Here is a 14,457-nt window from a genome sequence, read left to right as displayed (position 1 = left end):
TGGATATGTGGACGCAACACATGTTCAAATTTGTTAAATATTCAATTAGAGTGTAATGCCACAAGTCTGATTAGAGATACTTTGGAGCTACTCCTGATTCCTACATCTTAAGAAAGAGTGGACTATATAAATACCTAGCAAGAGGAGAGCCTGGAGACAGATGGTCATTAGGCAATTGTTATTTTAAAATAACCTTATTTGGCATATTTGGGTATATAATTTAAAAACACTTAGTTACATTTTAGGTTACAGTGCATATACATTAGGACCACACTTTTTTTTTTTTTTTTAAACCGTTTATTACAAAACTCAAAAAATATACAAAGATGGGCCTACAACCTTCCGGCCGGCCGCTAGTAAACAAAAGGAGCATATGATACACATTGTAGAGCGCGCGTTGCGGCTAAGGAAGATGCACAGGAGTTAGCAGCGTTGATAGCCACACCATCCGGACCCCACTGTACGGTTTCATTTTAAACTGAAATAACAACCAGAAAAAACAAAAACCACAAGGCAATCTACAATCAGAAATAGCAGCATGTGCTCCCCTGAGAGGGGGACCCTACCAATCCATAGGAGTATCAAGAAGGGGAAGAGATCAGGATTAGGGCTGGGTAAAACTCAATGCCCGGAACAGGGAAGATGGGTCGGCTACGGGGATGGGGCAGGCGACGGATCGGGCAATAACTGCAGAGTACAGATTCCCCCGCGGTAGGCGTTCCAGGGGCCCCAGACTTTCACCCATGTCCCAGGCTTACCTCTCGCAACATACACCACCTTTTCCCGAAACATGCACCAATCCATATGTTCCTTCCAGGCCGAGACAGTCGGGGACCTCTGAGATCCCCACAGTTGAGCAATATCACGCTTGGCCACCATATATCCCAGAGTCACCCACCACGTCTGTGGCGCCGAGCAGTCGGTAGGTTCCCACACATTCAACAGGCATCTCCTCGCTTCGGGTAGCAGCACCACATGCGTAACCACACGCAGGACCTCATGCACACCACGCCAGAATCGCTCCACCTCTGGGCATTCCCACAATATATGCAGAAAGGTCCCCAAAGCGCCACACCCACGCTTACACAACCCGTCCACAGCATAGCCCATACGCAGAAGCCTCGGCCCCGTCATGTAGACTCTGTGGAGTATCTTGAGCTGGACGAAGCGAAGGCGGGCCGGTATGGCCACCTCTTTCGGGGAGGCCACTGCAAGGGTCCAGTCCTCGTCGTCCAGCTCCAGTCCATCGGCAACCCAAGCCTCACGAAGGGCAATCAGCAATCCCGTGCGGTCATTGATCAGTTTTTTGTAGATCAGTGAGATCGTGCTGTCCGGAACGTGTCCATCCAGCACTCTATCCTCAAGGGGGGAACACTCCGGGATGGATGCAACGTCCAGGAAGACGGAGCCCAGTGCATGACGGATCTGCAAATACCGAAAGTACTCCCTGCCATGCAAGTGGAACTCCGTCTGCAGCATCTCGAACGTTTTAAATCCTCCCCTCGTCCAGAGATCCCCCACCTTGCTAATGCCTATCATGTCCCACTTCTCAAAGCCCTTCGAGGTCCACAGGGAGCCCAACTGCTCGGACGCGTATAGTGGTGACGCCCGGGTCAGACGATCCTTCCACCCCATCGCCACATTAGCCGCGTGCCACACTCGCACCATGACACGCGTGGGGGCGGTCAGCCGAGCGTCGGGCGTGCTGGAGTAGAGCGCTCGATTATAGTCCCCACCCGGGAGTAGCATCTTATCCATTTCGAATGCCGGGTTTAAAGCGGGCCCATACAGGCCGTGATTAATCGCAGCCAGCTGGGAGGCCCAATAGTATCGTTTGATATCCGGCAGGGCAATCCCGCCGTCATACCATGGGAGCGTCAGCTTCGCCAGGGCGATACGCGGCCTCCCGTCCCAGAACAGGCGGCGCTGCAAACTCTCCACCTCACGGAAGTAGCGCGCTGGGACGGGGTCCATAGTATTCTGCAAAGCGTAGAGGAAGCGCGGCAGAGACATCATCTTAAACAATGCCGCTCGGCCGAGCGGCGAGAGCGGCAAGCGCCGCCAGCGCGTGACATCTTCCTTCAGGCGCTGGAGGGGGGGAAGCAAGTTCCGATCATACCGGGCCTCCGGGTCCAGAGTAATGAAGACACCCAGGTACCGAAATCCCTGCGGGGCGATCTGGATCGGACAGCCCCGCGGGAGAATGGGCGCCTCCCCAGAGAGGACATACACGCACGATTTAGCCCAGTTGATGACAAGGCCGGAGTTACGACCAAATGAATGCAAAACATCAACCAGTACTATAAGTGAGTTACGTGGGGAAGCTAGGTACAAGAGGATGTCATCGGCGTATAGGGATACGCGGTCCTCATGCTCGGGGTCCAACGGAGACCACGGATGGAAGGCTCCCACCGCAGCCACTCTGCCAGGGGCTCCAAGGCAAGTGCAAAAAGGAGCGGCGATAAGGGGCAGCCCTGCCGCGTGCCCCGGCCCAGCTCAAACGGAGCCGATACTCTACCGTTCACCACCACCTGCGCCAATGGGCCCGAATACAGCAATTTGACCCAACTGATGAACCCTGCGCCAAAGCCAAACTTAGCAAGCATCGCCCAGATGTATGGCCATTCAAGCGTATCAAACGCCATGGTGGCGTCCAGGGATGCCAAAATGGCCGGCTCCCGTATGTACTGAACACGTGCAAGCACCCCATGCAAACGCCGCAAGTTAAGAGCTGTGTTACGATGGGGAATAAAGACGGACTGATCCTGGTGAACCAGTTCGCCCACCACGCCGACCAGCCGATTGGCCAGGACCTTGGCGAGAATTTTAGGCTCCGCGTTCAGTAGCGAAATGGGCCGATAGGATGTAACCCGGTCCCGAGGTCTCCCCTCCTTGTGGATAACCACGATTGTAGCCAGACGCTGGTCCAGCGGGAGGGAGCCCACCGAATGGGCCTCCAGGAACATCGATCGGAGATGTGGTGCCAGCGTATCCGGTCTCAATTTGTACAACTCGATGGGGAGACCATTAGGACCCATGGCCTTGCCGGAAGCGACCGAACGTATGGCGAGGGCGATTTCGTCGGAGGTTGGAGCGGCGTCCAACGACACTCTGTCCTCCTCCGAAAGGGAAGGCAGCGCGATATCCCTGAGCAGGGTACGGGAATCCTCTTCAGAGCAGGAAGACACCGGGGAATACACCCCACGGAAATAGTCCGCGAAGCAGGAGACAATTTCTTCCGGCTCACTAACACACACACCGTCTGTTTTCTCAATCAGCGGGACTACACGACTCGCTCTCTCCTTTTTGTCCAGCCACGCAATCAATTTACCAGCCTTATCACCCACATCATACAATCTCCCCTGTTGCTCTCTACTGAGGCCCCTGGCTGCCTCCGTGACGAGGGCCCTATAGGCCGCTTGCTTGAGTTGGAGGACATGCAATACGGCATCCGTCACCCCACTTTCTAGATTACCCTCCAACTCGGCTATCTCAGCTTCCACCCGGGTCACCTCCTCCCGCTCGCGCCTCCGGGTGTGGGAAATGAGGAACAGGGCCTCTCCTCGTAGTACTGTCTTGAATGCCTCCCACAGTGAGACAGCCGAAGGCACGGACCCCACATTCTCGTCAAAGTAGCGCTGGAGGGATTTAATCAATTCAGCACGAATAGTGGGGTCGCGCAAGTACCAGGGATTGATCGGGACCACCCTACCCTCACCCCTCGGAAAAAGGTCCAGGTGTAACAGGAGCGGGGAATGGTCCGAGATACCCCGTGCCAAATGGCGCACCTCTCCCACCCTCCCAACATAGGCCGCCGGGACTAGGACATAATCTAGTCGTGAGAGACTACCATGGGCCCCCGAATGGAAGGTATACTGTAACTGCGTGGGATGTTTTAAACGCCAGCAATCCACCAATCCCAGAGTGTCCAATAGACCAGAGAGCCACGCTTGGGCCCGGGGGAGGTCCCTAGGGGGGTGACGATCCACAGTCCCGGAAACCACCGCATTGAAATCCCCCCCCACCACCAGAATCCCCCCCGGAAGGCCAAGGAGGAGGCGCCCCAGGTCCGCAAAGGTAGTCGACTGTAGCCCCGGTGGGACGTATACTGACACAAAAACCACCACTTTGCCCTCCATCCTTCCCACCAAGACCGCGTAACATCCCCTGTCGTCATGGAGCACCTCATCAATCTCCAGCGGAAGCGAGTTCTTAACCATGATGCCCACACCCCTTGAGCCAGACGTAAAGCCCGAATGGGCCACTAGGCGATAGCCACGCCGATTCATGGCGCAGAAGGAGTTGCCAATGAGGTGTGTCTCCTGCAGAAAAACTACATCGGGCGAGATTCGCTTCAAGAACTGCAGGACCACCCCACGTTTAATCCTGTCCCCCAGTCCATTCACGTTCCAGGACAAAAGAGTTAGTGCCCTACCCCCCATCATAGACAAGAGCCACCATTCGTCCCCCCGAGAGCACTATAGAGCTAGCACAATGATACTTATGCCTTGTGGTGAAAACGAACAACACCCCCCCATCCCTACCCACCCACCCCAACAAAACTCCCCCCTCCCTGCACCCCTGCATGAGCCCGAACAGCCCCCCCAACGTGCAGTGTGCCTGTCGCCCCATATATATAATAAAAACTAGCTAAGCCCCCTAGAGGAGGAGGGAGAACCCCCAAGAGACCCCACACAACCTCCATAGGAGGGGAAATTATACAGACAGATGCTTAATCGAGAGTGGCAACATTTTTGTCCAGAGTGAAGCCCAACATCACCCCCTCAGTCCCGATCCAGTGTGCCGTCTCCCCCCGCCGCCCCCCCCGCCCCCAGATCACGATCCCCAGACAGAGTGTCCAGCCAGTCTCCGGCCGCTTCGGGGCGATCAAAAAAGTGCGTGCGACCCTCTACCTCCACTCGCAGCTTGGCTGGGAAGAGCATTGCGTATTTAAGGTTCAAGTCCCGAAGACGGCGCTTGACGCCTTGGAAGCTCAGTCTCTGCTTCTGGACCGCTGGGGTGAAATCCGGATAAAAGTTCACGTCCATGTTGTCAAGCTTAACCGGCCCCAACAGTCTGGAGGCTTGCAGGATAGCGTCTCTGTCCCGAAAGTTGAAAATCCGGGTAATGAGGGGCCGCGGAGGGGCTCCGACCTTCGGCCTTCCCCCGGGAACCCTGTGGGCCCGCTCCACCGCGAAGAATTTACTCAGCCCCCGTGGCTGGAGATGGGTAGCGATCAGGTCCTCCACAAATAGGTCCGCCGCCGCTTCCTCCCGTCCCTCGGGTACTCCGATGATGCGGATGTTGTTTCTCCGGGCCCGACTCTCAGAGTCCTCCAGGCGCCGATCCATAAGCGCGCTCACCTGACTAAGCCGGCGCACCTCTGTTTGTAGCGCCGCCACATCAGTAGTAAGGCCCGATGCGGTGTGGGCCAAAGAATCAACTCGGTCGTTGGTCTTGGAAAGATCGGCCCTCACCAGGCCAACATCCACGAGGACCGAGTCGATCTTCTGTGCCAGTGTGTCGAACCGCTGGCCTACCGAAGCCTTCATCTCGGCAATGGCGCCCATGACATCCCGCAGAGTCAGATCCGTGGGCAGGTCCGGGGCATCAGGAGGGTCCTCAGGGGATTTGTGCGGTCTGCCGGGAGATCCCTTCTGGAGGGTATAGCGGTCCATACTGTTGGCCTGATGGGTGGTGCCACGCCGGGTCGGCTTGGTCTTTGCCCGGTCTCCATCTTGTTTGGTGGCCATGGCCACTAGTCTCCCGGTCGCACCAGTCACGTCGTGAAGGGCAGGCAATCAGGGCGACAAGCTCCGGGGGGGGCCACCCCCGATCGGCGGGGTGGGTCACAGCCGGCGGGCAGGCCAAGTCTCCCAGCGAGACCACACCAACACAAGGAGCCCCGCGACCCAACCCTGCAGTGATTGCAAGGGGGTGCAAAAGCGAAAGCGCGGGGTGCGCGACTCGCCAGGCCCGGCCCGCCGCTGTTGTTCACTTTGTCACTAGGTCACCCCTCAGCGCAAATCCGGGGTCTGGCGAGGAGAAGGCCGCAGACTTCAATCGGTGCTCACTCCAGTGTCCGAGGTCCGATTTGACAACGGGAAACGGGTGCCACCTCAGCTCAGGCTCACCAACACATTCCCCTCATCCGAGACAGGATAAATTCAGGATAGTCGTGGGAGGTTGCGGAGGTCCTCGGGAGCCTCGCACCTACGCGGCCATCTTGGTTGCGCGCTAGGCTCCTCCTTTTCAGGACCACACTTTTAACCCTGAATCACTGGACAAAGGAAGTACAATGTGCTTCTTATTAACCAACAAGGAGCATAATTAAGCATACCTTCGGTGTACCTAAAGGCAGATTCCGATGTCTGCTCAAAAGTGGGGGTGCCCTAGAGCATGATACTGTAGGGGGTGTATAATCAAGCCAAACGTAAGAGACAAGATAATCCCAAAAGACCCTGAAAGAGTCAAATCTGATAACGATGATGAAATAAATCTCATGTGCATGCAGGGATGATGTCAAAATCTACTTTTAAGGTACATATTGCATACATATGTTGAAACAAATACCAAAATGTATTGAGTAGTTAAGAAATGCTTTGTTTTTTTTATTCATAGACTCATTTGAAGATAAAGTGCATATTAATATAGAACATTTTAATCCAGAATAAGGATCATATTTAAATCCAATTTTTTTTTCTTTTTTAACTACGTGGTAAAATGTAGCTGCATGATTTACTGTTTGTGCATTTGATGTCCAGTAGTTGGTCTTTCTGTAGAGCACTGTGTGCTCCTTTCTTGTCCTCTTCACATAGTTGGTTCACCAACAGAAATACTGCTCACACTTGTGCCCTCCTCATAACCTATGACCCAGTCCTGAGGCGGAAGCCGGGAGCTGGAGGTACTCGTGTGATTGCTTTGCTTTTAAAAAACTGCTAATTTCGTTATTCTGTGTGGTGTCACTGTTGTTTTGTGCTTTTAAAATAACACGCACCCAAGCGCTTCCTCTGCCCTCTGCGCACAGCTGATTTGAGAGCTGCCACGCCCTACCTCGCGCTTCTCAGCTGCCGCCATCATCCCAGGCGTGCGCGCTGACTCCGCCCCCTTTCAGGCCACACCCCCTTCCTCACCTTGATATGTGTCAGTACAGGAAGCGCAGCGGACGAGCGCAGCGGGAGCGCCGTTTGCGCGCCGAAGGCGCGCCTAAGGCAAGCCCGTCTGCGCCCGTCATCGCCAAGTCATCACCTCTCGCCAGTCCCCCTGGTCTAATCCCGTCACCACCCCTTTCCTATGACAGAGAGCTACTACTTGGACTGAACCCTGGACGGTCCTGTGCCAACATTGTAGGTAGACCCGGCCGCACCTGCCTACAATGCCAAACCTGCACTTTTACTACGACTGAACCCCACCCCATTCAACAGCTCCTAGTTCCGGAAAAAAACACCGTCGTCTCGATATTCCACCTCAACGTGAGATCACTAGCCAAACATCATCCTGAGGTTAATACACTCATCCTGGAGGAAAATCCAGACATCCTCTTCCTATGTGAAACTTGGTTATGGGACGATACTTCCACCATCCCCAACCTCACGCTATCAGACGACTATCTGATGTCAACCATTAACAGAGATGGAAGAGGAGGCGGTATTGCCATAATCTATAAAAAAATATATTCTTGTGCATTTGTTAAGGAAGAACTGCCAAACTCCGAATGCGCCCATTTTAAAATCACCATAAATCCTAACTTCACGGTGTCGGGTCTCTACATCTATCGCCCACCTGGCCCTACCCCAAAATTCATTGAGGCCCTCCTCGAGACAACAATTTCCTTAATAACTAAATACTCTAACTTCACAATTCTGGGAGATCTTAATCTTCATTTCGACCAGCTAAATGACCCCACGATCAAAACGCTCCTTGCAGATCTCTCTGCACTTCAACTCAACTCCTTCATTTCCACTCCAACCCACTTAGCCGGCCACATCCTAGACCCAGTTTTCTCAAACCTAGAGAAACTTACTTCAGAGCCACCCTTACCAATGGGATGGACAGACCATTTCCTCATCAAATTGGCCACTCCGGTCAATAAAAACAGACACAACACGGCCTCGACTCGCCGATTAAAAAGGCCATGGCATAAACTATCTCCTAACGACCTGCATACGACCTTAGGGGACTTCCACCTGGACACCCATTCCGATATCAACGTTAACTATAGCGCATTTCAAGAATGGATCACGGGCGGACTAGACAGCCTTATTCCAGCTAAATGAGCTAAAGGCCGCAATTCCCCATCTAATCCCTGGTACAACGATATCCTTAAAAATCTACGCAAAGAATGCAAAAAGGCAGAACGCCTTTGGCGCAGAGACTACAACTTAGAGGACAAAGCAAAATATCTAGGTCTACAGAAAACGTATCACAAAGCCATCCGTGCGGCACGTACCGCCTTTTACGCCGACAAGATCGACTCTAGTCCCATCCCTGCTAAAGAAATCTTCAAACTAGTACAAGAACTGCAGAGCAGCAAAGCCCCCCTCCCTACTATCTCCTCCGAGCAGCAGTGCGAAGACCTCGCCAGTTTTTTCGTCGATAAAGTACGGAAGATTTACACCTCCTTCCCTCAGCCCGCCCCTAGCACTACCAGCACTTCCTCCTCCCCCAATTACTCGAACATGACGCACATCCCAGAAATAACCGATGATATCCTCCTCAGAATATGCAAAAAGGTCAAATCTGGTTCCCCTGCAGACCCTATGCGCCCGGCCCAATTCCTGGAGTCACTCAACTTCTTTCTACCAACACTTACCGCCATTTTGAATCTCTCCTTCACTTCAGCGTGCGTACCTTCAGCCTGGAAGCAAGCTTGGGTTTCGCCCATCATCAAGAAACCCACTCTAGACCCATCTAAACCGGAGAACTTTCGTCCTATCTCCCTGCTCCCATGGCTGTCTAAACTCGCTGAAGCTCATGTCAATAGCTCCCTGTCCCAGCACACGGTCAAAAATAACATCCTTGACCCATCGCAAAACGGGTTTAGACCAGGTCATAGCACTGAATCTGCTCTCTTAACCACCACAGAGCACCTCCGAACGATCTTAGATGCCGGTCAAAGCGCTGCGCTGATCCTTCTGGATCTTAGCGCGGCCTTTGACACGGTATCCCATATCATCCTTCTCAACCGTTTGGAGGCCTCTGGAATAACTGATCATGCCTTGAACTGGTTCAGATCTTTCCTCGAAAACAGATCCTTTCGAGTTTCCGCCCCTCCCTTCCTATCCAAACCCCACCCCATTACCCAGGGAGTTCCGCAGGGCTCTGCACTGAGCCCATCCCTTTTTAATCTCTACGTCCAGCCTTTGGCGGCAGTGGCCAAAGAATGGGGATTGACAATAGTATCATACGCCGATGATACACAGCTGGCCATCGCTCTCTCAGAAGGTCCTTCCAACCTTTCCTCTAATTTCAAAAACGGACTTTCTGCAGTTGCCCAATGGATGACAATGAACTGTCTCCAGCTTAACGGCGGAAAGACAGAAGTTCTTCTCCTGGGAAATAACACCAACCTTTGGAATGAACACTGGTGGCCGTCTTCCCTGGGCACCATCCCCCCCCAAAAAAAACTAGTGAAAAACCTGGGCGTCTGGATGGACGACTCACTCAACTTCCGGTCCCACACCAAGAAAGTGGCCGGCACCTGCATTGGCCTACTGAGAAGCCTCAGCCACATACTAGGCTTTTTCAACGCCAAAACCCGACAACTAATTATTCAAGCTACCATCCTCTCGCGACTAGACTACGCCAATGTACTCCTTCTTGGTGCCAACAAATGTGAGATAGCACGTCTCCAACGTGTGCAGAACTCCGCGGCTAGAACTCTGGTCGGCCTCCCCCGCAGATGCTCAGCCAGAGCGACCATCAAAAGATTACACTGGCTACCCGTTGATTCTAGAATCAAGTTCAAGACCCTTGTTATGTCCTTCAAAATTCTCAGACTCAACACCCCTCCCTTGCTTCAACCCCTCCTCACTCCCTACGCCCCGGCACGGACCCTTAGATCCTCCAACCAAAATCTTCTCTGCGTTCCTCGAATAAAACTCAGCCGCATGGGCGGCCGATCCTTTAGGTTTCTCGGAGCCAAGATGTGGAATGACCTGCCACAACATATCCGTTCTATAGACAGCCTACCAGCATTCAGGAAAGCTGTGAAAACGTTTCTATTCCCTTGCCTGTAACCCCCCTTGTCCTGTCCTCCTTTCAGACTAGGATCTGGGTTTCTAGCGCCGGGACGCCTCATTGCTGGGGCATTTGTTGCGCTCTACCAAAACTATAGAATAGAATAGAATAGAACAATCAACATTGCCTCCCTAATTCCTGCAGTGCAGTTTGCATATTTTCTAAGGTGTTTGTTATTTGGGCTAGGCTTCTTCTTATATCACCACTGTGTTGTACTTGCTCCACCTGCATGTTAGCAGTTCTCCAAGACATAGGTGGGGTGGCTTTAGCCAACCTTTCAATAGAACGCTCAAATGTTTTAGGGCAATTGATCATATGTCTCTGTTGATGCCTGTGTACCCCAGAATCTTGAGCCATTTGTACAGCTATATTCTTTATAGCCTTTGTCAACTCTTCAAAGCCAGATGCAATGGCTACATTATTTTCTAATTTTTCCAGCCTTGTTTTCATATGAGAGGTAGCCCTGCACTGCTTTTAAAAATGTTCAACATTGCTTGTTCCAGTGCATGGAATTGTGCTGGAGCAGGAAAGCTTTCCTGGACTTTTCTAATTCTGGACCTTACTGCACTTCCTAAAACCCTTCTTTCTCTTTCGTAAAATAGGAAAGGATGGTATTAATTGTTGTTAAGTTAATACAGAAGAAGCGATGTGGGGTTGGTGTTGTGGCTGCTGGGTGGATTTCACATTTTTAGGAATGATAAACCCCTATAGCAGCAGTTTCTGCTTCTGTGTGTGAAGGTGCTGTATACGTTTGTTGAACTGTTGTAGGTAAAATCGTAGTGAAAACTTTTATTTAATATTAGTGATCACCATCTTTTGGAATTACCCGTAGTAAGCCAATATCAACATTAAAGTTTATTTTTATATTTGAGTTGCATATGAAACAGATATGTATTATTTATAATACATTGTATGTAGGCTCACAAGGTAGCAATACAAGGTAAAAATGTTACATGTAAGTCTTGGTGTTATGTATATGCCTACATTACTCACAGTACATTGTTTAAAACACTACGAAAACCTGAAATTCACAATTTCTAATGCATTTTAAAAAAAGTAATAATTTGCTTAATTCCTAAATAAATATTGTTTTATTAACACATCCAGTTCTCAGCATTTAAAAAAACTAATACATGGAATAATTCCTAAATAAATAATATTTTATTAACACATCTGTTCTACAGTTTTTTTGAAAAAGTTCAGAAATCTAATGCTTTATGTAAAACAGTTTATTGTAAAGAGCTGACACGGAGTATCTAATCCAGGGGCTGATGTGTCTCTTGCAGCAGATGGCTTCAGACCGGAAGGTGATCTCTAATAATTATTTTAGGTGAGCGGTGGTGGCTCTGTACTTGGTTCCTCATTTGCAGAAGTGGCTTCCTTTGTTTTTGTTGCTAACATTTATCAACATTTTTCTAATGTAGGTAATTTCATTGTAAAGAACTGAAATAGAGCATCTGATACAGGGGCTGATGTGTATAAGGTGGAAGATGGCTTCAGACATGAAGTTGGTCTTTATTTCTTCTTCCAGATGGGCAGGTGGCGGCTCTGTACTTGGTCATTCACCTACAACAGGAGCCTCCTTTATTCTTGTTGCTACCTTTTCTTTGGTGTGGGAATGCAGGTCATTTCGTTGCTTCTGATTTCTTCCACCAACTTCTTTGTGACAGCTACAGCATTAATCAGTTGTTTAATCCTGATCAAAATATGTTTTTTGATTGTCTCAGGAAAAGACACAGATGTTTTGTCAAATAGCTCGCCATGTTGAGGGATGTACTCTGCCACTAGTATCTCCATCTTGATTGCTGAATTAGGTTTTTCGCTTCTTAGCCACCTCTTCTTTTGCCTTCTGGCTAGACATGGTGCTTAGAGTCAATCCTGTGTTGGTAGAAAAGATCTATTTCTGCTGTAGTACTGAAAGCAAATGTACTACGTAAAACTGGTGAGGTCGTCACGCACTGTCAATGCAACAGTCACAATTTGCGAACCATACTGATGCTCAAAATCAGAACTGGCATTCAAAAATAACAAAAGCTTACCAATTGCTAATTGCCCACAGGAAAGATACATGAATAATATTTCCTGATTCCTAATTTGTGATTATGTGTTTTGTAGGAATTTAGCAATTTATTACTAATCTATACTTCCAGTATTTCAACTGGGGCAAACATAATTTTGTATATAGTTCAATGAAGAATTTAAATGCTGTGTCTGGCAACAGATCATCAATTTGAACTATCCCTTTTTTTCATAGTTTTCAAAATACCTGCCGCCCGTCAAAGAGGACTTCTCCATTGCCCCTTATGGGGGCTCTTTTGAGGATCCAGAATTGCAAGTTCAGCTTATCATGTGTTCTATACCAAGCTACAGCCGACAAATAAAGAAATGGTTTATTATAGCCTTTAGAATTTTTTCTCTTCTATGGGGATGGATAAACTGTCTTTGAGCTTAAGAAATGGCAATACCCTCCCACAATGGCTTATCTTTGAATTTTTGAACACAGTATAGAGGGGTCTATTCACAAACTGCATTAGTAGTACTATAATATTACCACTGAATTATACCTCAAGATGCTATTCATAAATCTACATGCGAAGGTCTCTGCCTCTCCTGCCTTTTATATGTGGAGATGTCCGTCCTGTCTGCAGAGATCTCAGCACATGTAAGTATATGTTTTAGTAGTAAATGCCGGAGAGACAGCCGAGTTGCTGCAAAACTGGGAATGCTAAATAGAAGGGTTTAAGAAAAGAGTAAGGAGGAGTTTAGGGAGAGACATGCACCCACCCACAAAAGAGTAATCACATTGCTTTTCACAAACTTTCTTTCCAGTAATAAGTGACTTGCTTATGTAATATATGAGTTTTTCTCCGTCGTTATTTCTCTTTGGGAAATGTGGTGCCTTAATAGCAGGGCACTTTCCTTCTTTCTTCTTAACCTCACCATAACAATAAGTAATCTGGTCAGTGGCTTTCGATGTTATGCCCATGTATTGACGATCTTTCTTTTTTTTTTGGCATGGCTGACATGAATTATATAACAAGATCTGCTGGGCACAAATGAGCATGTGCAAGGTGTAATTCCTACTGTCGATAATTTTAGTGCGGTTGGCATTGATGAGTAAAAGCAGCCGCGACATTACGGTAATAATTACAAACAACGCGCAAAACGTCACATTTGAATTATACGTATATGTCCTATTTCGATGTTTGTAAGGAAGTTTTGTCGAATATTTGATGTTTGAAGCAACCTCAGGCATATGTGGCTTCGGTTGGCTTTGTGTTTGTATCAGGGTGAACTAATAAAGCTATTTGCGGTAGAAGTTGACATCTGAAACAACATGTACACACCCCTCAGTCTCTGACGTGGGGAACGGAGACAGGGTTTTCTTCGTTTGTGGATATATTTCCGCTTATGTCACTTTGTGACATGGCATGGAATGATTGGAATAAAGGAAATTTCGAATTGAATTGTAGGTGTTAGACAACGTTAGGAGGTGGACTGCACACAGCGCGGTTTGCGTCTTTTGGAATTAAGTGAGTTTGATATTGGCAAACACGGGTAAGGCTTGATGCTCTTCCATATTTCCCCTATTTGCTAAACCCAATGCCGCTTCATTTTCAAATTAGTCTTATGATTATTCTACAGTAATGGGATTTAATTTTTCCCCCCCGTAGTTTCGACTCGCCTGTTTTGCATGTCATGCCTTTGATTTAGCCACTCGCTTTCTTAACTGTTACCTATTTTTGTTTTACTTACTTAGTGGGGTAAAAACAGTTTGGGATGTGACTCTAAAACCTATAGATGACATACGTTTCTGAAACTAATGTGCAGTGTTACGGACGTTGTTTGCTCCGTTATTTAGGTCTCGCTTGAGACAGCGCTTTAGCGCTGCTCTGGCGAGACTAATAGTAAGCGAGTTTTGGAAGTGCAAACCAGTGCTTTCAGGCCTCCAAATACAGTGCATGTGCGCCGGGCGCGCGCACCATTTGGCAGCCTGAAAGCACTCGTTTTCTTTCACTTTCGCGGCCGCACGGCCGCTTTGATGTTTGATCGCGTCGCGATCACTTTCACTATTAAAAGGCAAGACATGTTTTCAGATCACTCTGTCTTTCGTATTTGCACTTTATTCATCTTTTTAAATATAGATCATTCGTCTCTCTCGCTAGCTGTTTATCAGCGTAATTACACGCCTTTGCCTGTTTCCCGCTTCCCCAAGTG

This window comes from Triturus cristatus, chromosome 2_2 (assembly GCF_964204655.1).
Source record: "Triturus cristatus chromosome 2_2, aTriCri1.1, whole genome shotgun sequence".
Classification (NCBI taxonomy): Eukaryota; Metazoa; Chordata; class Amphibia; order Caudata; family Salamandridae; genus Triturus; species Triturus cristatus.
The sequence above is the reverse complement of the archived record's forward strand: the minus strand, read 5'-3'. Positions refer to the sequence as shown.